The 22,356-nt window shown below is 42.8% G+C and overlaps 1 long non-coding RNA gene across 1 annotated transcript; it reads left to right on the forward strand.

Moving 5' to 3' along the window:
• The first annotated feature begins 14,023 nt into the window (after nt 1-14,023).
• On the forward strand, nt 14,024-15,915 carry LOC144302192 (uncharacterized). The gene is made up of 4 exons (XR_013369037.1): nt 14,024-14,093; nt 14,232-14,288; nt 14,397-14,523; nt 14,879-15,915. It is a non-coding gene; the product is annotated as an uncharacterized LOC144302192 (long non-coding RNA).
• Nucleotides 15,916-22,356: the final 6,441 nt, after the last annotated feature.

The following is a 22,356-nucleotide window of genomic DNA, read 5'->3' on the forward strand; positions in this document are numbered from 1 at the left end:
GGAAACTGAAGAGGTGCTTCTCACCTGTCTCTGGTCAGGTGCACTCTCAGAGGAGATCCAGGTGGTTTGGCTTGCTTCTATCCCCAAAGAAGCCTGTACGCTTACAGTGAATGGATTTGGAGAAGACACTAAAGGCCTGGGTGGCACGCTGTGACAGCTCATTCTTACCACAGATCAGAATGATTTTCTATACAAAGGGATAACAGATGGATAAAGGTGTTTTCTAATTAATACTAAATATACAATAATACTAATTAATAAAATATACATGATGAAATAAGACTATTGATAATATTCAAATTTTTGATAACAGGAATGTGGAATGGTTGTGATCAGTCTTTTTGACCAAGATAGAAAAGTTGCTTGGAGAGAGGAATAGAGCACATCCAAATAAATTTTATGTGATTTCAAATTTTCTGGGAAGCTTTGAATAAGCAAAATAACTACTGGCAATGTTAATGATTTTTTTTTTCCCAATAGCACATGGCATCGTAAGAATAGGACTGTGTTTACAGAGAGACTTAAGAAGGAACACTGAGTACATGTCCTTTCAGCCAAATTTTATAAAAATAACAAGCACAGGAAGAAATCCTGCAGGTCATTAGACAAAACAGAAGCCAGCAAATACTGTCTCCATGAAGGAACACTGGTAAATTCTTAGATGACCAATCAGCTTGGGGAACACAAGAGTGAGAAATCATAGTCCCCAATACAAGACAAACTTCCTACAAAGGTGACGGTGATTCCAGAGACACTCCAAATGGAGAGTAAAAATAAATACCATGAAGTAGAAACAGGGCACTAAGAGAGAAATGATGCCAGTCTGGGAAATCAGTTGCAACGTGGGAAAAACTGTCCTCAATGTAAATAGAAGCAAACAACCCAAAACGTGCAAACACTTAGAAAAACTAACACAATAAAAGAGAAGTCTTAATCTAAATAACAGGAAAACTGAAACCCTATGAGGACAGAATAAAACAAACAGAAAAAGACTTTAAAATAATTAGAACAGATATCCTAAGAGAGATTAAAGAGGCTCTCACATACAAAGAAGAGGAGATCTAAACACAAAGCAAAAAACAAAAAACTAATGAGTTCTTAACAAATTGAATTGAATAAATAGAATAGAAGAGTAGGTGTGGATGAGGGTCAAATTCAGGGAGCGGCAACATCAGTGTTACTCAGAGCCAAGGACACTCAGAACATCTAGGAGACCTGTAGAGTATAAGCACAAGGTACAGTATATGTTCAGTAGAGTTCCAGGGGAAGCAAAGGAAAGGAATCTATCTTAAATTAGCAGTAGAAAGAAGGAGGAGGAGGAGAAGAAATTCTTTAATTTGAATATTACAGTTTAAAACACTTGCCCTGGGCCCTGCCACACACATACACACAGACACAAGGTTAAGTATCATAAATTCTAAAAGTTTTATTTACTTCTGAAGGCATCCGTCCCTTGATGAAATTTTAGAACTGCAAAGATCAGAAGAAAACAGTAAATTCTTTTAAAAAAACACTAACTGAATTTCTTAAAAATGAACAAGACTTCATTTGGCTTGAGACTTCTCCTTGGTATGCTACACAACAATACTTACAGCTTTGAAGCTCAGAATAAAAATATTTTGAAGCACCCTAGGTGATCTCTGAAAATGGTTTACTAGTCACTTGACCCAGAAAACCCTACAAAATCATGCAAATCAAGAGGTTCAAATGATTGTGTTTACTTTAAGAACACAGGTGAAAGTGCCCAGGCTATCAAGGGTAAGCACATCCAAAAGGCCACCAAGTGTCTGAAAGATGTCATTTTGCAGAAGCAGTGTGTGCCACTCCCTCACTGTGATGGTGGAGTTGGGTGGTATGCCCAGGCCAAGCAGTGGGTCTGGACTCAGTCAGTGGCCCAAAACACAGCACTGAATTTTTATTGCACATGTTTAAAAATATAGAGAGATCTTGCTGAACTTAAGGGTTTAAATGTAGAATCTCTGGTCACTGAGCATGTCCAGGTGAACAAAGCCCCCAAGATATGGTGTAGAGCTTACAGGGCTTAGGGTGGGTTAACCCACACATGACCTCTCCCTGCCGCAACAAGAGGATCCCGATGGAGAGAGAGCAGATTGCTCCTAAACCAAAAAGGAAGTTGCACAAAAGAAAAAAAATACCCAAAGAAGCTGAAGAAACAAAAACTTATGGCCTGGGAGTAAATTCTGCATAAAAAAATGCAAATAAAATATAGATGATAGATAGATAGATAGATAGATAGATAGATAGATAGATAGATATAGATAGATAGATAGATATAGATAGATATACATATATTTAAACACTAAGACCATTTACCAAATAAGATAAGGATTTAATGTTTGAAAACAAAAGAAGAGTGTTTTAGACATTGTCCGTATTGAATAACAAAGTCAGTAAAATTGACCTTTAAAATACAATAAGTGTTTGAGTCATAAAGAGACAATAACTGATTCAAACAGATAATGTCGAAGATACTTCTAACACAAATGCTTTGTGTGGAAGAATAAGGACATGCCCTAAGTTTAGATATTCATAGAACGACATCATTTAAAGTGCGTTTACTTAACTTAATTTCACATGTTAAAAATTTAAAAGAACAGCCAAACTAAATAAAATAAGGCAACAAAAATGAGTCTAAAGATACTGAAGAGTAATGACAACCACTATATGGAATTGATAAAACTCAATTATTTCACAAAAGAGTCTAATATTAGAGAGGCTTCACAAATACATTCTTTTTGTGTCTTCATTATACACTACTGTATAAGATATCACCCCAAACTCAGAGGCTTAAGATGGCAGATGCTTATTAGCTCCCATGGCTGCAGTCAAGAGGTTGCCCTGGGCCGTGGTTTCATCTTAGGCTCGACTGGGGCAGAATCCAAACTCACTTGGTGGTTGTCAGCAGGATTGGTTGTAGGACTGCAGGTCTCCTTGCTCACTGTTTTTTTGTTACCTGGGGTAGCTCATGGCAGCTTATTTCATTAGAGGGAGCAAGTGCAAAGAGACAGGGGAAGTGGGAAAGCATGACTCTTGATAACCTATTCTTGGAAGCGGCAATCCATCACCTTTGTCACATTCTGCTCCTGAAAAGTAAGTCACTAGATGAAGCCCATCTTCAAGGACTTGGATGCCAGGAGTGAAGATCATTTGTAAGCTTGTCAGGGCCTGCCCACCGCAAGTGACAAGTAAATGCAGTGCAAATCAGGAAACAATCTGGCACGGAAATGGTAATCAGAAGGCTCTCAGAGAAAATAGAGTTCATGCAAACGGTGATTAACAAGAACAAATGAGTTGTTATTATGAGGCCTGCTATATGTATAAACACAAAATCTAGCAAAGAGTTACAAGTAAATAAAACACATACCTCTAACAATAAAACTTTGCAATGAAGCAAAAGTTCATCAGAATACAAGGGGAACTATTTGAACATTCTTTGCCCAGATAAAATATCCCCCCAAACAAGTAAGAATACACTTTTGCTTTGAATAAGTCTGGCCTGAATACAATTTTGCGGTTAGAGTACAACCAGAAGAATGTGTATATCCTTTTCAAACATGAAACTATTACAAAAATTGTATGAATTAGGGACATCCTTAAGAAAATGTCAGTAAATGCTAGTTCCCAGTAGCATCATGTAAGCCAAAATCTTCAAGAATAAAAGAAAAAAAAAAACAGATGAGCATTTTAAGGAAATCTCAAAACTTGGAAGTTTTAAAACGATGTATTAAATAACTCACAGCTTAAAAAAGAAAACCTTTTTTTTTTAAGATTGTATTTATTTATTCATGAGAGACACAGGAGAGAGAGAGAGAAAGAGAGAGAGAGAGAGAGGCACAGACACAGGCAGAGGGAGAAGCAGGCTCCATGCAAGGAGCCCAACGTGGGACTCAATCCCGGGTCTCCAGGATCAGGCCCTGAGCTGAAGGTAGCGCTAAACCACTGAGCCACCCGGGGTTGCATAAAGAAAAGAAAACTTTAAAAAATATATCTTAGTTCCATGCAGGAACGCTAGGAAAAAAGATCCTCCCATACATTCTTTGTAGGGCTGTGAGTTATTTGACTTTTGATAAGCAATCTGGAATCTCCTTTAAAAATGAAAATTACATATTTTTTGGTCTAGCCCAACTCCTGGGAATCTATTGCCAATAATTAAAATCACCTAGTATCTAGATGTATATATCTGTATTGTTTGATGTGACAGGACATTTGAAATGAAGCCGATGTCCGTGTATGGAATTGAAACCCAGGTCACAGTTCTGCCTAAACAGGAGTGAGAGAGTCACCACGCAAGAACACATAGGGCTTCAAGATAGACAAGAGAGTGGGTCACAGGGCCTTGTGGAATGAGCAAAAACAATGCTGAGCAGTGTCCAAAAACAATGCCTCCTCCATGACAAAAAAGGAAAGCCTAGAGAATGCTCTGTCCCCATCTGTGCTGAGTAAATCCACCGACTCATCCTGGACTGTCAGCATGGAGGTCAAGCAGAGAGGGGCTGGGGATCTGCAGCTGGAGAAGCTACATAAACTGTCAGCATGAGCTTCATCTCTTCTCCATAGTGAGAAGTGTTTGTAAAATGATCTGGGGGAGAACAAAAGCTGAAATCACATATATGCGTATATGCATGTATATACACATACGCATATGCATGGACATATGCATTTATATGTGCGTGTGAAGAGTGTGTATATATGTAAGCACATATTTGTCACAGCCCAAACACCTTCCTACGCACACCTAGGACTGCATTCTCCTCCCCAGAAGTTTACTTTTGTATATGGTTAAATTACTTACAAGATTCTGTTCGTTTCCTTTCTTTCCAGTAGAAATAGAAGGTTTGCATCTAAAAGAGATTCTGCTACAAGAATAGATCAAGAATGACAGCGACAAAAAATCATTAAGGGTTAAGTAACAGGACCAAATTACACAAAGGACAGAGCCTCAGACCCATTTGGTTACTCATTCTTTTTTTATTTCATTTTGTTTTTTAAAGATTTATTTATGTATTTAACCACAAAAGGGTGTACATGCAAACACGCAAGCAGGGGAAGCAGCAGGCAGAGAGAGAGGGAGAAGCACACTCCCTGCAGAGCAGGGAACCCAATGTGGGGCTCGATCCCAGGACCCTGAGATCATGACCTGAGCCGAAGGCAGATGCTCAACCACTGAGCCATCCGGGCGTCCCTGGTCACTCATTCTTGATCGATCAATGCCACAGGTCCCGCCAGGAGGGTCTGGGCAGAGGCACAGTCTCATGTGTGTGCCCAGGCCCAGAGGGTTGTCCTGTGTCCACAAGTCCTCCCAAAACTCCACAGAGGCCCTGGAGGTGAGCCCTGCCCTGCCCCTGTGCCCTGCGAACCTTGCACCATCCTTGGTGCTCTGGTGCTTCAGATGCCCATCTGGCATGAGTGCAATGTATTGCAAATGCCCTGCTTTATTTCTAGACATCATCATAACCACTCCTTGGCCCTTCAGCCAAAGCCTAAACAACTGAAACACTACATGGACGTTGAAGAGACATCTCTACTTGAGGTCAGAAATCTTGAACAGAATCACAGGAGTGTCGAGTTCAGGTCCGGAAAGTGTTTGTATAGGAACTTTGATTCAGATTCAGAACTGTTTATCTTAAAAACTCCTCTTCCTAATACAATATTATTTTGAAACAGGACAGAAATTATGTATAAAATACATTAGCATTTCCATTGTGTTTCCCCTCCCTGAAAGTCTACTTTTGTATATGGTTAAATTAATTATAGGATTCTGTTCACTTCCTTTCTGTTTCAGTTTCCAGCCTCAGAAATCATTAACTGCTCATTTGAAATACAATTTAAGAAAGAAATCATCCATTATGTTGGAATATATGTGTGTCTATTCTGAAATGTTCTAACAGGAGAATGCATTATAATACAACAAATTAATCTTTAAATGCAAGTATCTTGATGTTCTGAGGTGGGTAAATAAGAATTTGCTCTTATTTTTTTATACATAAGGCAGTTAAAGGAGAGGAAGCTGTGTCAGCAATGTAGATTGGACAGCGAGAGGGGTTGAAATGCAGTTGAGCTGAGGGGCTCAGGCGGGAACGGACAAGTCAAAGGGCTTCGTGGGTCTGCAGCGAGGAATTAGCAGACAAGGCAGGTGTTCTGGACTGGAAGGGAGCAGGATGGGACTTCTCTTCTGCCCCACCTAGGTGGTAAGGGTATCACTGCCACCTTGAATAATGCACAGGAAAGGCACATTCTCTTGGAGTAGGAATTGTCAAAAGCCCCCCAGCCCCTGAACAGACACCACGTCTGCCCGAAGAAGTGCAGGATTTTAAATGGGGCCGGTTACATGGCACAAAAGACAAACCTCTTACAAAATTATGAGAAAGATGTCGGGTGGCCTGAAAGTACTTCACATCTCTGCATCCTTTCTCCACGAAACCCCCTGAGACCCAGAATCCTCTGGACCCTGCCCCACCCTGAGGCAGCATCCCTCCTCCCAGGGTGAGCAGCTCCCTATGAGGTGTGAGGTGTCCTGAGAGCCTGCAAGGCAAGGCTGAGACCTGAGTGCCGAGGGAGCGCAGGTGTGTGAGACTCTTTAGGGCTGTGTCTTCCATGCTACACCTTGTGAGATGGGCCTTGTCCAACACAATTCGCGGTCTGGTCCTTCTGGGGGCCGCGGTGAGTGCCATCCATCAGCACCTGCAAGGTCACGGTCAGCCACCTCGCCCTCCTGTCTTTGAGCACCTGCACCTTTCCCAGGTGTGCAGTGTGTGCATGCTCCTGCAGCTCTCGCTGTACTACTCTACAAACACATATTTTTCCTTTATCAAAAGTATCCTGGTGTTATTGGGAGAATTGTGTCCCACCCACAAAATATAGGTCAGAGTCCTATCTGTGCATGCGACCTCATCTGGAAAGAGGGCTTCTGCAGGTACAGTCAGGATGGCATCCTCAGGGTGGGGGGGGACCCTCTAGGGGTCCTCGTATGACGTCAGAGCCCTGGGCACAGGAGGCCGTATGACTGGGCAATGGGGCTGAGCCGCACAGCCTCAACCAGGCGCAGGGACTGTCCCCACCAGCAGAGCTGAGAGGTGAGAAGCCCGGCCAGAGTCCCCCAGGGGGCGCATACACCCTGAGCCTGGACACTGGACGTCAAGCCCGTGAGGCCATCGTTTGGGTTGCTGTGAGCCACCTGTTCCTGGTTCTTTGTCGCGGCAGCCCTGGCTAACGGGGGTACCTGAGCAGAGAATCACACACCTGATTGGGAAATACCCAAAGAACTTTCTACTTCACTCCAATCATGTCAAAGACCTTCTAACAAAAACCGAAGAATTTTACGTCTTCCGTGGAAGCTCTCACCTTGGTATATCCTGCAGTATGACCCCATCTCTCATCTTCTCATCTTCATCGGGGAATGAAGTCATCTGCAGAAAAGTTTGGTTTGCACCAAAGTGACTCAACCTCATGCTTTGCGCAGCCCTTCCACACACACAACAGGAGGAAGAGCCCGCAGATCAGACACGTCACTGCAGCTGACACATGCCATGGAATCATGTCTGTCGTGCTGAATAAGAAATGAGGAACCCCAAGGTATCTGAGGAGAGCGCCCACCTGTGCCCCTGACCCCATACCCAGCCAGGGCCCTGCTCCTGCTCCCCCTGGTCCGGCTGGGTCCCCCAGCTGCGGTGGACGTGGACGTTTGCAAACACCTGCTCTGCCTCCAGGCACCTCTGGCCCAGGGAGGAAGGTGTGAGCGTAGCCCTCCTGTGGTGGAGCTCCAGGTGAATGCCCATCACAAGGCGCTCGGGCTGTGCAGGCTTTTACTATCTGCATATTTATTTCACCTCTTAAATGAAATCCAATTTGAGGCTATTAATATTAATGCACGGAGATAATTCTGATGATGAATTAATAAAACACTTGGCCTCTCAATGTGCTGTTTGCTCTTACATTTAATGATGCTCTTAACTGGAAAGAGGAAGAGCCAGAGCAGGCTCCACCTGGAGCCTGGAAATTAGAAACCACTTCATTGTTTTGAGCTCGCTGCTTTAATGACAATCAATAGAATCGATCCGAGAGAAGAAAAGTATTTACTCAATCTCTTCCACGTGCTATGCTGGCTGTTTAGATCTCTCAAGCATCATCTGAATACAATATTGCATCAAGGTCCTACATCTGCTAATGAATTACATGCTAAATGAATTTTTCACCCACCCCTGCCCCCACACGGTTTTGGTATCACAAAATATCGCTTTCCCCTAATAATAGCATAGAACAGCGCCATCCAGGCAGAGGAGAGTGGCGTTGCTGGAAAATCAAGGAGCCATCTCAATTGTGGTTGGATTTACTTGCAAAACAGACGTTATCCTTGGCCCTGGCTTTTCCAAAAATAATTCCTGGCTGGTGGTCTTTTGTTGTTCAAATGAAGATAATTTACCATTCACACTCTGCTGGATTAGTCATTGAAAAGACAATTTAGCTGCAATTAACTTAACTAGATTTAGCATTAAACTTCAGCTAAATACACGTTCACTTCAACAGTCATTCAACAAATATGTGTTAAAGTCCTCTAATTAGGGTGGTTTCTCAGTTGATTAAAAACAACAACATCCACAATCTATTGTTCTTGGAACCCCTCCCAGACGCAAGCACATTCCTGTCCAATATGCAGCCCGGGACTCTGCTCTATAAGGAAGAGACTATTACCCATTTTACCAGGAATGAAAATTAAGATCTCACATGGAAGCCATTAATATGAAGCCAAGTACTAAAAGGAACTAAAAGAAACAGGCTAAATCAGGACCGGAATGGATTGTAGGAAAAGAATCGCCACACAAATAAGGCGATGATGAGCAAGAAGGAGTGTCAGCCAACCCATTCCTCAACTTGCAAAATAGACATCTTTAAAGCCCATTTAAATTTTAGGAGAGCCAGCAGGATAAGACAAAAATCTATTTGGGGCAGAATTGATTTGTTCACTGTCATTTACAAGGAGCTTCATAGTATTTATTCTCCTATTAAATTGGAGAGAGCTGTTACATGGGGAACAAGCCACGGGTCTGTGTTTGTCTCGCAGTGTTTAAAGGGCATCTGCTTCAGATTCGAAGCCTCACTGGGTTTTTCTCTCTTGCAAGATGAAAGGGGAGTACGTTTTAATCACTGGTGAGCATGCATGTGTAGGAAAGTAGCAAGAGAGGTGCATGCAAGTCTCCAGGTGGACCTAGCGCCGCAAAGAGCTCTTGGAGCCGGTTTTTCTAAAGTGTGTGGAGCAGTAGCTGAGCAGTCGTCAGAAATGCTAACCTCAAAAGGTCTGTTCATCTGAGCTCATTAACATGAACAAATCCAGCATGGTGGAAAACAGACTTGTAAGAATACACTGGGGCAAATGCATCGACAGCTACCGAGGCCAGGAAATGACCACATGCACACACACACATGTACTCACGCACGTGCGTGTCGCAGATACACATATGTAATGTACCTATATGTGATATACATGGTATGTATGTATGCTTTTGGCAAACAGAAAATGTAAACAGAAATGTAAACATTTTATGTAAAGAGAAAATGCATTTAAATGTTTGCTAGCCATTTAACCTCCTAAAAATATGCTCTGAATTCCCATGATGTGATGCTTTTTGTCCACTGACAAATGTAGCCACAATACAAGCCTAGGAAGTCATACATGACGTAAAAGACTAACTCAACTATAATCAGTGTAAATCTCACATGCACTAGACTGAGTCGTGGACACAGAGTAATGTGTCAGAAGCACTCACTTCTCACAAAAGTCACAACTTGATCTAAACCACCCACAGAATTTCCCACCTGGGAAGAGGCGTCGCTGGCAATATGTGTGGGTTTCTAACTGTGGATTCAACTCATTTGCGACCCAAACAGATGATTTTGGAGATTAAAAATACTAATGGTTAATAATAGAAGCATGCGAGGACTTCAGAACCAGTGTTGTGGGTTTAAGGGCAGAAGGGGAACAGCTCTTCACAATGGAGCGGGAAAGGCTCAGCAGCTCCACCTCGCTGGACTGGCCCAGGGCCCTGAATGGTTGAGAGAAAGAGCAGGCTCGTGGCAGGTGGGAGAACCACAGGAGCCACCCTAGCGGGGTGCCCCCCTCTACCCTGGGGACACGGCGGCACCCAGAGCCCAGCTCCAGAAGCTGCTCCGAGCTTGCGAGCCTGCAGCAGCGCCCAGCGGGTTGCACAGCTGCCCTCCGGGGAGCCCATCGGGGTGCCCGCCCTTGGCTGACGGGAGCGTTGGACCTCTACTCAAATAGCTCCATTTTTTCCACCGACTCTTTTCGGAGAAGGTGTGGCATAAATACATGAATACATAAAATAAAATGAAATGGAGTAAAATAAAATAAAAATATTTCCCACCTCCTACCACCTTCCACCACGGCTCCATGGGTCAGATTTATGCTGGAGGGGGGGAGATAGCAAGTGAAAAATGAAAAACAATTTCATATTTTAAATTTATGAGACTGGAGGATAATATATCACTTTTTTTTTTTCCTCAAGCTCGCTGCAATAAATTGTCTATAGCCTATTTGGTATGTTTTCTGTATCACTGCCAGCTCGGTCTCAGCTAACGTCTTCAGTCTTCACCAAATTGCTCATTTCAAAAGTGGTGCTGCATAGTTAATTATTTGGGTGGGGGGGAGCTGGTCCTATTTTTCTAGATGTAAACAGATGACACAGAAAGAGAGAAAAGGCAGACCGGAGCCTCGCCGGGCACCTCCCCACCCTCGGCGTCTATAAAATGCTTTCCCCAAGCTTTGAGGTGATGAAAAGATACAGGGGATGGGGTCTCAATCAGCTAAGCTTGATATGATGCCAAAGCCTTTGGCTAAACAGAGATTGACTTAATTCTTTCAATAATGACTTTGGTCCGGAGCGCTTCTCCACCACAAGAGGGAGAAGCCCAACAGAACAGAGAAAATCTCCTCAGTCGGGTTATCTTGACTCTGCTCCAGGCAAAACCTAGAAATATTTTTTTAATCGAGATTCTCTACAGCAGCCCTTTCCAAATGCCAGTATCCATCATCGCTGACTGGATCAATAGCTGTGTTTTGGCCTCAGTCTCCTGCGAGAGATGGTATGCCATCAGTGATAGACAAATATCACAGTTAAGCAAAGTATCCAGCCAGACCTAGTAACATTTTTATTGATTTTTGTTGTGCAAATAATGTCTTTTTGGGCTGAATAAATGGCTTTGAGCCAAACAGTCATTGTTTATGATTCCAAAATGCAATAAAGGGACAGGAAATATATTATGGCCAATGTCTCAAGGCACACAACATAATCATCCTTTGGTAGTAAAAAACTAGCCATCTGAAACCAAGGGTGCATATTTATCCATGCTTAAAGGTGCCTGTAGGACTTGCAAATCTTACACAAAATGTCCTGTTAGGAAACAGATGGCGTTGCCCTCTAACCCTATTGAACAACTACTAGAAAACCGAGCAAAAAAATAAGCACCATATTTCTTCAATCAATACAAAGAAAACAGTTTATTACACTCCCTTCGAATGAAATATCAAAGTTGCCAAAAAGGCATACATTCACTTTAAAAGGGAGCACATCAAAAAACTCCCTGACTTTATCAAATGCTATAAAAACAGAAAATATTTTAGTCCGTTTAAAAAAAAATTTATTCAAAGTAATCGTGATCTTGTTCCACGTGGTAGCTCAGCAGAAAGTGGACCCTACAAGATTTGCCCCTGAACTCAAATAAGTCCTTTGTGCGTGTTGCTTTTGTCATCCTTGTCTCTGTGTCAGGCGGCCTGGTTTCTCGAAGGGTCACAGAGGCAGGCTCACTTTTCTGTGCCACGCGCTTTTGCCGCACATTTCTGTTCAGACCCCAATAGGGTCATGGTGCTTCAAGTTGTGCTGGGTTCCTGCGAGAACTCTGCCTCCAGGGATCAGTTGTGCTGGGTTTCTGCGAAAACTCTGCCTCCTTGGGGGAATTAGACATCCCAAGTCCTGCAAAAGTGAGTGTGCATTCCAACACACGGGATTATTCCGCTCTTTATGTCCTGCCACGGATACTCAGAAGAGTAGAGAGTCAGCTGTCCTTGCTTTCTGTATGTGCTGAGATTTATTCTTGTACTTATCTCTTGGCTCATACTTTTCTCTTTTCAGGAGTACAAGGGTTATTTAAAGAAGAAACCATCTGTTGTATCCTATTTTAAATTATTCATATATTAATATTACGGCTACTTATTGAATTACTTTTTCATGAACTAAAGCATTCTATTTTTTTCAAGGAGTGTTTCTTTTTTTTTTTTTTTTTCCGTCTTCCTACCTTGATAGCAGCACAAACTCTTCTCACTGTAGCGTTCCAGCTGTTCTCTCTAAATCTCAGGCCGAATTCATAGGTTTTCAGGATGATTTGAAAGTTATCTAGGTAAGTTGGTGGGGACAGGTGACTTGGGGCCCCTACTCTTCCACCATCTTGCCCCCAAAATCTCAAGGAGTGTTTCTTATATTATCAGAATACCCTCAATGCCAAAAACACAGTTGCTTAGAAAACAGATTTAAACAAACTAGAAATTTTACTACCATAAGGTCAGAAACATTATTCTTTTGTAATATGTCTGTTGTAACTCCCCATGCAACCCTCTGTGGAGGATAATGTGTACCTATGTGTTGAGCAAAATGTTCTCTTCATACCTAGTGGGTGTATTACTGTATGTTCACATGCTTAACCAAGTGAGTTCTCACACACATATAGGCGAGGGAACATTTTGCTTACACGATGCCACCACATCCTTGAGAGAGGTCAGAGAGGTTGCACAGTGCTCCTGCCCCCGCCTCCCTGAGCCACCGCCAGCACTGAACGGTGGTGTTCTTTCAAATCCAAGCCAATCTGGCAGGTAAAACTTCTCTCACAATCTAAAGTTTTATTTTTCTTATTTCTAAGAATTTTTTTTAAGGCTCATTCATTTATCTTTAGTAAAACATGGTTGCTATCATTTCTCATGTGGATTGTTACATCTTTTCTTTATTATAGGTTTTCTCGTTATTCCACACAAAGAATAAAAATCCTTTGTCAGCCGTGGTGGGGAGAGCATGGGGGGGCACAACTTTGTCCTGTTTTGTTGCGTGACTGTCAATGTGTTGATGGTATTGATTGATTTACACACTAAACGACTTTTCTTAATTAAGGCTCTTATGGCTGTGATGTCTGATGTTATTCTGAGGGAGATGGATGTGCTGTCTGCCCTCATGTGGACATCTTCTGTTTCCGACTTGCACTGAGTTCCAGCCCTCTGGGTTTGCTTTAGCGTGGGGTACACAGCAGAGACCTGGTAATGACCCTTTCTTGGATCATTCCAAACGCCTCACTCATCGTCCATTGAAGGTTTTGTGGTAATTCAGACTGTTTCTGGTATGACCACCCTGTTTTATTTCTCCCTCTCTTTCCTTTGCTCACCGATCTGTATCATAGCCTAGTGCACCTTGGGCTGTCGGGCAACTATAGAAGCTCTCCCAGTACTCTTTGAAACTATCTCAACTATAACATCCATTTAGACGTTTGGTGAGCCTTAGCATTTTGATTGGAATTGCATAGTATTATAAATCAACTCAGGGAGATGAGTAACCAACAGTGATGAATCTTGTCCAGGAGCCTGGCTTTGACCTCACCAGTCCGGTTACTTTAGATGAGATCACTGTCTTCTTTGGCATCCTGTGTGTTTCTGGTATGTTTCTTTCTTGATGTTCTTTTTTTTAAAGATTTTATTTATTCATGAGAGGCACACACACACACACACACACACAGAGAGAGAGAGAGAGAGAGGGAGGGAGAGGGAGAGGGAGAGGGAGGCAGAGACACAGGCAGAGGGAGAAACAGGCTCCATGCAGGGAGCCTGACGCGGGACTCGATCCTGGGTCTCCAGGATCAGGCCCTGAGCTGAAGGCAGTGCTAAACTGCTGAGCCACCGGGCTGCCCTCTTTCTTGATGTTCTAAGAACACTCAGTGTTCTGTTGTCACAGAGAAAGAACTCCTCTACTGTCATATATTCTCCCTGGCTCTTGACGTGAACACAAGCCCAGTCTCGAGATCGAACAGTGAGCTGTCCCTCAACGTCCTCTACCCAAATCTTTGGCTAAACTCATGGAACAAATAGTTTTCATTCTTTCTCTTGAGATTTTTAGAGGAATGGTCATTTTCTGAAAATGATGTGACTCTTGTCTCTTTCTTTCCAGTATGTTAGCTTGTTTTGTATCCATGGCTAGAACCTGCAGAGTAAAGTTCTATGACAGGTGAACAGTTGAACAGACCTCACTGCGATTTCCTCCTGGGAACCCGGAGGCTGGTGTGTGTTGGGGGAGAAAAAGAGACTCTCCCAATTCCATTTGTCTAGTTTATAGGTGGCATGTGAGGATCACGGTGCAGACCCAATGAGCCCAGAAATGCAGCCCAGTGGACAGAATGCAGCTTCCTTCCCCTGCTTTCCAGAGCTCATCGAATGGTGCCGTCATGCCAGCATTGATTGTCGTAATTGTCATTGCTGATAGGAAGGAGATATGTACCCAAATTCATAAAATTCACACCAGTGATATGTGTACATTACATTTTGAACTATTCACTTCAAACTGTTCAGTTTAAAAACATGACATAGAAAAAATTATAATGAGTCCAGATCATCCACTCATTTGAATGATCTGACTAACCCAAATCTTGTTTCTCCTCTCTGTACTCAGATCTTACACCTAGAAACCCAGTGCTTCAGATACTTGGTCCTTTGTAATTTTAGAGCTTTCAACACCTGAGATTTGTAAGTTCCCACATCTGAGCTCCTGCCTGCGTTCATCCCTGGGAAACACGTTTTCTGGTATTTTTCTCTACACAGAACAGATTTCAGGTACTTCACCTCCATGACCCCCTCGGATCAGTGTGACAATCACTATTCCCGTTGGAGAGATAACGGGACTCACAGGGATAGCAGGATTTTCTCCAATAGAGCAGCTATCGCTTAGTCAACCCTGTTAATTTAGAAATAAACTCTTCTTGCTCTCTCCTTCAACACAGATTTGTCACCTGTGTTCTTTTACATAGATCACAGGCTTAATCGGATTCTCCAATAACATTAAAAAGGAAAGAAAATATGTAGTGATGAATATGGGGAATTTGCAGAATGTTAATCCATTCTCATACATTCAGCTCATCACCCCAGTCATAGGTAAGAAAGAACATATACACCTGTATTTATATGCTCAAAACACTACACTTTCTTTTAAAATGAATAAAAAAATTTTAGACCTTTGTAAGCTTGAATATTACATGTGCATTAAAGAGATAATACTACGGGGTGCCTGGGTAGCTCAGTCATTTACATGTCAGACTTTTGATCTCAGCACAGGTCTTCATGTCGGTGTCATGAGTTCAAGCCCGGCATTGCGCTCCATGCTGGGCATGGAACCTACTTTTAAAAAGAGAGGGAGAGAGAGAGAATACTAGGAACCTAACCCCCAAATGGAAACATATATCCAGACAAGACTTGAATGTGAATATTATTCACAGTAGCACAAAAGTGAAAATGACCCAAGTGGTCATCAGTGGGCAAATGAATGAAGGAAATGGTATATTCATATATGGAATGCTATTCAGTAATGGAAAGGAATGCAGTACCAATCCAAAGCATGGGGAAATCTGAAAGGGATTATGTTAAGTGAGAGAAGTTGGTCACAAAAGTTACACACATTACAACTCCATTTATATGAAATACCCAGAGAAGGCATAGGGAAAGAAAGTAGATCAGTGGTTGTGGGGTTGTGGGGTGAGAATGCAGAGTACATACAAGGAGACACATGCTTTCTTTGGAGGATGACTTAAATGTTCTAAAATTAGACAGGTGGTGGTTGCATGACTTGTACATTTACTGAAAATCATTAACTTGGACCCTGAAAATGGATGAATTTTATGACATCTAAATCATACTTAAATAAAGTTATTATTTTTTTTAATTTTGTTTCTATGGGTTCATTTTTATTTTTCTTTCTTTCTTTCTTTATTAATAATAAATTTATTTTTATTGGTGTTCAATTTGCCAACATACAGAATAACACCCAGTGCTCATCCCATCAAGTGCCCCCCTCAGTGCCCGTCACCCATTCACCCCCACCCCCTACCCTCCTCCCCTTCCACCACCCCTAGTTCGTTTCCCAGAGTTAAGAGTCTTTATGTTTGAAAAGGGATACTGTTGGGATGCCTGGGTGGCTCAGCCGTTGAGCACTTGCCTTTGGCCCAGGGCATGATCCTGGAGTCCCGGAATTGAGTTCCACATCGGGTTCCCTGCATGGAGCCTGCTTCTCCCTCTGCCTGTCTCTCTTTCTCTCTTTCTCTCTCCCTCTCTCTGTCTCTCATGAATAAATAAATAAAATATTTAAAAAGAAAAAAGAAAAAGGATACCATTATTTTGTATTTCAACACTTCTTTATTAAACACTATGCTCTTGAAAGTTTTCTGTCATAGAGTCTTTCAGTGCATGAAGGAGATAGGAGACGTGAAGCTAGCAGACCAGGAAGGGACTCAGGGCTTTGGTGTGTAACCTTGGGACATTTATCAAGGATTTTTATGGCCCCCTCTGCTTATCTGTGAAACAGAGACTCCAGTAACCATCTAGACAGCCCAGTTTTAGCCTCTGGATGGGAAATAACAAATGGCTCCAGCTGAGCATGTGGTCAGACTCAGTGAGTACAGTTATTAATTTACAAAGTTTCCATGATGGCGCATGGGCTATTGGTGGATGAGAAAGAGCCTGAGCAGTGTATCACCAACACCCAAGCTCCACTGTGGGCCAGCTGTGCAGTCAGTGACTGACAACGTCTGAGGCCCAGCCCCAGAATCTAGAGTCCATGGATCTTACCAGTCTAGGGGTGTTGTGGGGCTCAAAAATAACAACACAAAAGCAACTACCACAGGTTCTAAACACAGTAGGTACTCAATAAATGCTGATTTTCTCTATTGGGCTACCTTTTATAGCAAAAAAAACCCATAAAAAGTGTTGAATTGATTCTATCTCGAGTATTTAACCAATAAACACAGACTGCAACCATCCAGCTGAAGAGATGGTGACGTTTTATTACTGGTGCTCTATGTATCCACATTAGTTACAGCAGATGGGTTTGATAACATTAGTTAGGTCAGCTAATGACACCTTTAGTCTACAATTGCACCTCCCACCTCTAACACACACACACAGCACAGGGAATAAAGTACCAAATCCTGACAAGGAATATCAGAAGGCTTTATATTCTAGATCTATTGGATGTTTGAAAATCTATCCCAGGGATGTGGAAAAGCTTGGTGAAAAACAAGGGTAAAAATAATGTTGAGATTCCAGTATACACGTGTTGGAAGAGCCCAAATCCAGAACTCCAGAACACTGTCGACACCGAACACCAATCCGATGGAGCCAGGAAAGCACTCATTCCCTGCTCGTGGAGATGAAAAGCAACACAACCACTCTGGAAGACAGTTTGGAAACTTCTTACAGAACTAAACCTACTCTTACCTCCATACGGCCCAGCAATCATGCTCCTTGGTGTTTATCCAAAGGAGCTGAACCCCACACGTGGGTGTTTATAGCAGCTTTATTCGTAATTGCCAAAACTTAGGAGCAACCAAGATGTCCCTCAATGGGTGAATGGATACGTGAACTGTGGTGCATCCAGATAAGGGAATATTATTCATCACTACAAAGAGATGAGCTTTCAAGGCACCAAAAGACACGAGGGATCTTAAATGCTTATTACTAAGTGAAAGACGTCAACTTCAAATGCTTTCACACTGTATAATTCCAACTCTATTCTGGAAAATGTGAAAATATGAAGACAGTAAAAAGATGAGGGATTTCCCAGTAAAAGAGGAGGGGTGAGTAAGTAGAGCACAGAGGATTTCTAGAGCAGTGAAAATACTCCGTATGATACCTTCATGGTGGATATGTGTCATCACACTTGTCCACACCCAAGGAGCACACCACTCCAAGAACGAACCCAATGTAAACTGTGTTTCTGTAGGTTCATCCATCATAACGATAGCACCACTCTGCTGGGGGATGTTCATGGGGGTGGAGGCTGCTGTGGGGATAGGGACTCTACGCAAAATCTCTGTACCTTCCTTTCAATTCTACTTGAACCTAAAAAAGTAAAGTCTTTTAAAAATGCAAAAGCAAATGCTCCTACTGAACAGTTGAGGGTGTCCTGGAGCTCTTCCAGGCTACTGTCCACAGCAGAGCCTTTTCATATGGGGCATGATAGAGGTGGGCACCCGAGGAAACCCCCCGGAGGGCAGTGGAGCCCACTTGGGGAATAAACGTGCACTGCAGGGGCTGTTTTTATAAAAGCCCATTTCACACGCAAACTTAGCAGGCCAGGCACCCGGGTGACTATTTACTGAGCCAGAGCTGAAGTGCCCATGTCAGCCAGCTGACGTGATTTGCACACTGTACGAATCCACAAACAGGCCAACCCTCCCAGCAGCATTGCACACCTGAATGTTTACAGCAGTTACCACCATTTCCATATCAAACTTTCCAACCAAACACCAGCCTCTTGGGTTCTACAACTTTTGGGGAAGCAGTAGCAATGAAGAGCATGGGATGCAGGCAGGAAGGCAACCAGGTGAGACTCTACCAATTTAACATGGTCCCCTAGACCTACCCAAGGGGGATGAAAATCGTCCTGTGAAAGTGTCTCTTGGCCATCGGGGATCGGTGTGCAGACCACAAGACAGTGGCTGTCCAGTCTTTCTTGGTCCTATTCTGTAAGCTTTTTTTGTGATTTTTGACCAGTTCCATAAACATCTTTAGCTTCAGATTGCTCATTTTTAAAATATCAATAATAATACCATCGATCCCAAAGGATTGTTATAAGAAATGGAACGTGGTCGATACACGAAATACCTGAAGCAAAAGAGGGGCTTCTGAACACTCTTTACCTTTCCTACCTTTCTTTCTTTCCTCCTCCCCAAGATGATCTGTGTTTTAAGGGACGAGCTAGGAAGCCGGTGCTAAGGATCAAATACCACCAGTCAGGAAGACAGCTTCATGACTTTTAATTTTTAAAAACAACTTGACTTGCCCCACATCAAATATTCCAGCCTGTGCTCACCTACAAGTGCGCTGATAAAGACAAGCTGGGGGATAGGCAGCCGTCCACAGAGGAACAAAGGGATACATCTGGGGAGCAAAACCTCTTTGGTTGTGGAACAACCACCTCATTTCCCTCCATAAAGGGGGCCTTCGAGCAGCTGTGTGGACTCACGCTGAGCCATCATGCTTGTCATGCTCCCAGACTGCAAGTGTCAGATCCCAGACCAGATACTGGGACGCGAGGCTTTGGTGTCAAAATGGGCCAAAGCCACCAACACTGTGCACAGCTTAATGAAAACCAAAACAGCAGTTCAATTGTTTTTCCTTCTCGAAAAGTTTTAAAGTTTTTGCATAGACAGTTTTTATCTTTTTGTCTCTATATGAAGTCAAGAGGTTTTATTTTCATTAGGCACAAAGTGTCCATTTAAATAGGTCATTCTAATTTTCATTGTATATCCTACATTCTTTTTTTTAAAGATTTTATTTGTTTATTCATGAGAGACACAGAGAGAGACACAGAGACACAGGCAGAGGGAGAAGCAGGCTCCCTGTGGGGAACCTGATGTGGGACTCGATCCCAGGACCTCGGGATCATGCCCTGAGCCTAAGGCAGATACTCAACCACTGAGCCACCCAGGTGCCCCATATCCTACATTCTGTATAATTCTAAAGTTAGAGTAGAATAAATCAGGAGTAGGCTTCCAGAAAAAGTGGCCAAATTGCTGAATGAATCTCCCTTGCGGTGCTCCCCCACCTGCTCATGAAGCAAAGTTGCATAGAAGCTCTGATGCACACAGCTACATCCACGGGTGATGGAATTCTCTGTGGCATTCTATTTATCTCCTGGCCTCTTTAAAGAAATGGCAGATAATCATGTCACATGGTTTGAGGAGGGGACGAGACTTTGAATGGCTGACTGCTGACAGGTCAACGGCATTCGTTCCATAGACCTGAAATCCAGAAGAGCACCTGGCCAGAGCTGTAGGATCCGTTTCTCTCTTAAGGTTTACCAGGGCACCCAAAATGTCAGTTGCCTTGAGTAAGAAAGACTAGTGTTTGTGTAAGTGAACAGATGGTGAGATGGTGAGCAAGGGTGGAAGTGAGAGAAATGGTCTTTCAGGGTGGATGCCCTCCACCATCTATCCTGATATCAAGTACTGCTGGGTGGTGGAGACTCTTCCCAAATCGCGGGGAGATGACATTCTGCCTCCGTTTGCACTACTTCCTGGAGAAAAGGTCTTCTGAATATCCTGGGAGCAAACCACATAGAGAAGGTTGTGGAAGAGAGCAGAGCGCAGGGCTTCCAGAGGGAGGGACGGAGTTTCCTTCACATCCTTCCGTCTGTAGGGCTGGACACCAGCTGGTGCTTTGGCAGGGCAAGGAGCCTGCCTCTGGGACGTGTGAGGTTGCAATTGGATTCACTACAGATGCCACTTGTCCTGGACTGGAAGGGCAGCCCAGCATAGTTTCACATCCCTGGGCAGCACCTCAGGGAGCGGGATGATAGGCTTCCTCCGACAGTGGGGAGCTCACACATGGTACACACGGGATGAGGGGTTTACCTGGGACATCGTTTTGATACAGTTTTGTTGGAATATAATTTACATATTAAATAATTCATCTACTCAAAACATACAACTCAGTAGTAGTGGGTACACTCACAGTTATATGCGACTGTCAGCACAGTCAATATTAGAGCCTCAAACTCTTTAGCTGTAACTCCCTTACCGCTCCGTGGCCCCAGCCCCAAGGAAACACTAATCGACGTTCCATCTCTGTAGATTTGCCTATTCTGGACATTTTACATACCTAGAGTCATAAAATGTGTGGCTTTTTGTTTGGCTTCTTTCACCTAGCCTCACGTTTTTGTGGTTCTTATACCCTAGGTCAGGATTTCACCCCCTTTTGTGGAGGAGTGGTCTTCCATCGCAGGGATGGATCGTATTTGCTTATCCATTCATATGCTGATGTGCACTAGAGTTGTTTCAATCTTTGGCCATAATGATTTGTGCTGCTGTGAACATCTGTGTTCAAACTTTTGTGTGGAGAGCGTTGTTCTTTATCTTGACTGTATATCTAGGAGTGGAATTGCTGAGTCCTATGTGAGTCCGTGTTTAATTTAATCTCTTCAGGAGCCACCAGACTGCTTCCAAAGTGGCTGCACCCTCTACCATCCCACCAACAGTGTATGACGGTTCTGATGTTTCTATATCCATGCCCATGTGTGTTTTTATCTGACTTTGGATTCTAGCCTTCCTGGTAGGTGGGAAGTACTATCTCGTTGTGATTCTGATTTGCATTTCACTGGTGGTTAATGATATGAAACATTCTTTCATTTGTTTATTGCACATTTGTGTATCTTTCTTGGGGAAGTGTCTATTCAGATCCTTTGTCCATTTTTAAAATTGAATTATTTGCCTTTTATTTTTGAGTGCAAGAGTTCCTTATGTACTCCATGCACAAACCTCTTATCAGATATGTAATTTGTGAATATTTTCTCTCATTCTATCCATTGTCTTTTAAATTTCTTCATGGCATCCTTTGAAGCCCAGAAGTTTTTCATTTTGATGACGTCCCACTTGTCTGTTTTGTACTTTACTCATACTTTTGGTGTCATACCTACAATCCACCATGAAAATTTACCCCTAAATGTTTTTCTAAGAGTTTTATTGTTTTAGTTCATACGTTTAGGTCATTGATCCATTTTGAGTTAATTTTGTAAATGGTGTAAGGATCCAACTTCATCCTTTTGCGTGTGGCCATCCAGTTGTCACAGCACCATTAAAAAAAAAAAAGATTTTCTTTATTTATTCATGAGAGACACAGAGAAAGGCAGAGACATAAGCAGAGGGAGAAGCAGGCTCCCTGTGGGGAGCCCGCTAGGGGACTCAATCCCAGAACCCCAGGATCAAGCCCTGAGCAGGGGCAGACGCTCAATCACTGAGCCACTCAGGTGTCCCTGTCACAGTACCATTGTTGTAAAAACTATTCTCTCCCCACTCAATGATCTTGGCACTGTTGTTCAAAATCAATTGGCCATAGACACAGTTTAGCAGTGATAGTCTGCAAATGGTTTGCCCTCTGTCCAGTCCCAGCTAAAGACAGAAATTTCAAGTAAACATTTAACAACTATTATAGCATTAAGAAAGAATAATTTTATGTCTATTGAACTTAGTAAGCTAAAAGTTTATTCTTTCATTATTTAAATTAATTGTTATTGTATTTTACCAAAAAAT

The sequence above is a fragment of the Canis aureus genome, chromosome 31, assembly GCF_053574225.1.
Source record: "Canis aureus isolate CA01 chromosome 31, VMU_Caureus_v.1.0, whole genome shotgun sequence".
In the NCBI taxonomy this organism is placed as follows: domain Eukaryota; kingdom Metazoa; phylum Chordata; class Mammalia; order Carnivora; family Canidae; genus Canis; species Canis aureus.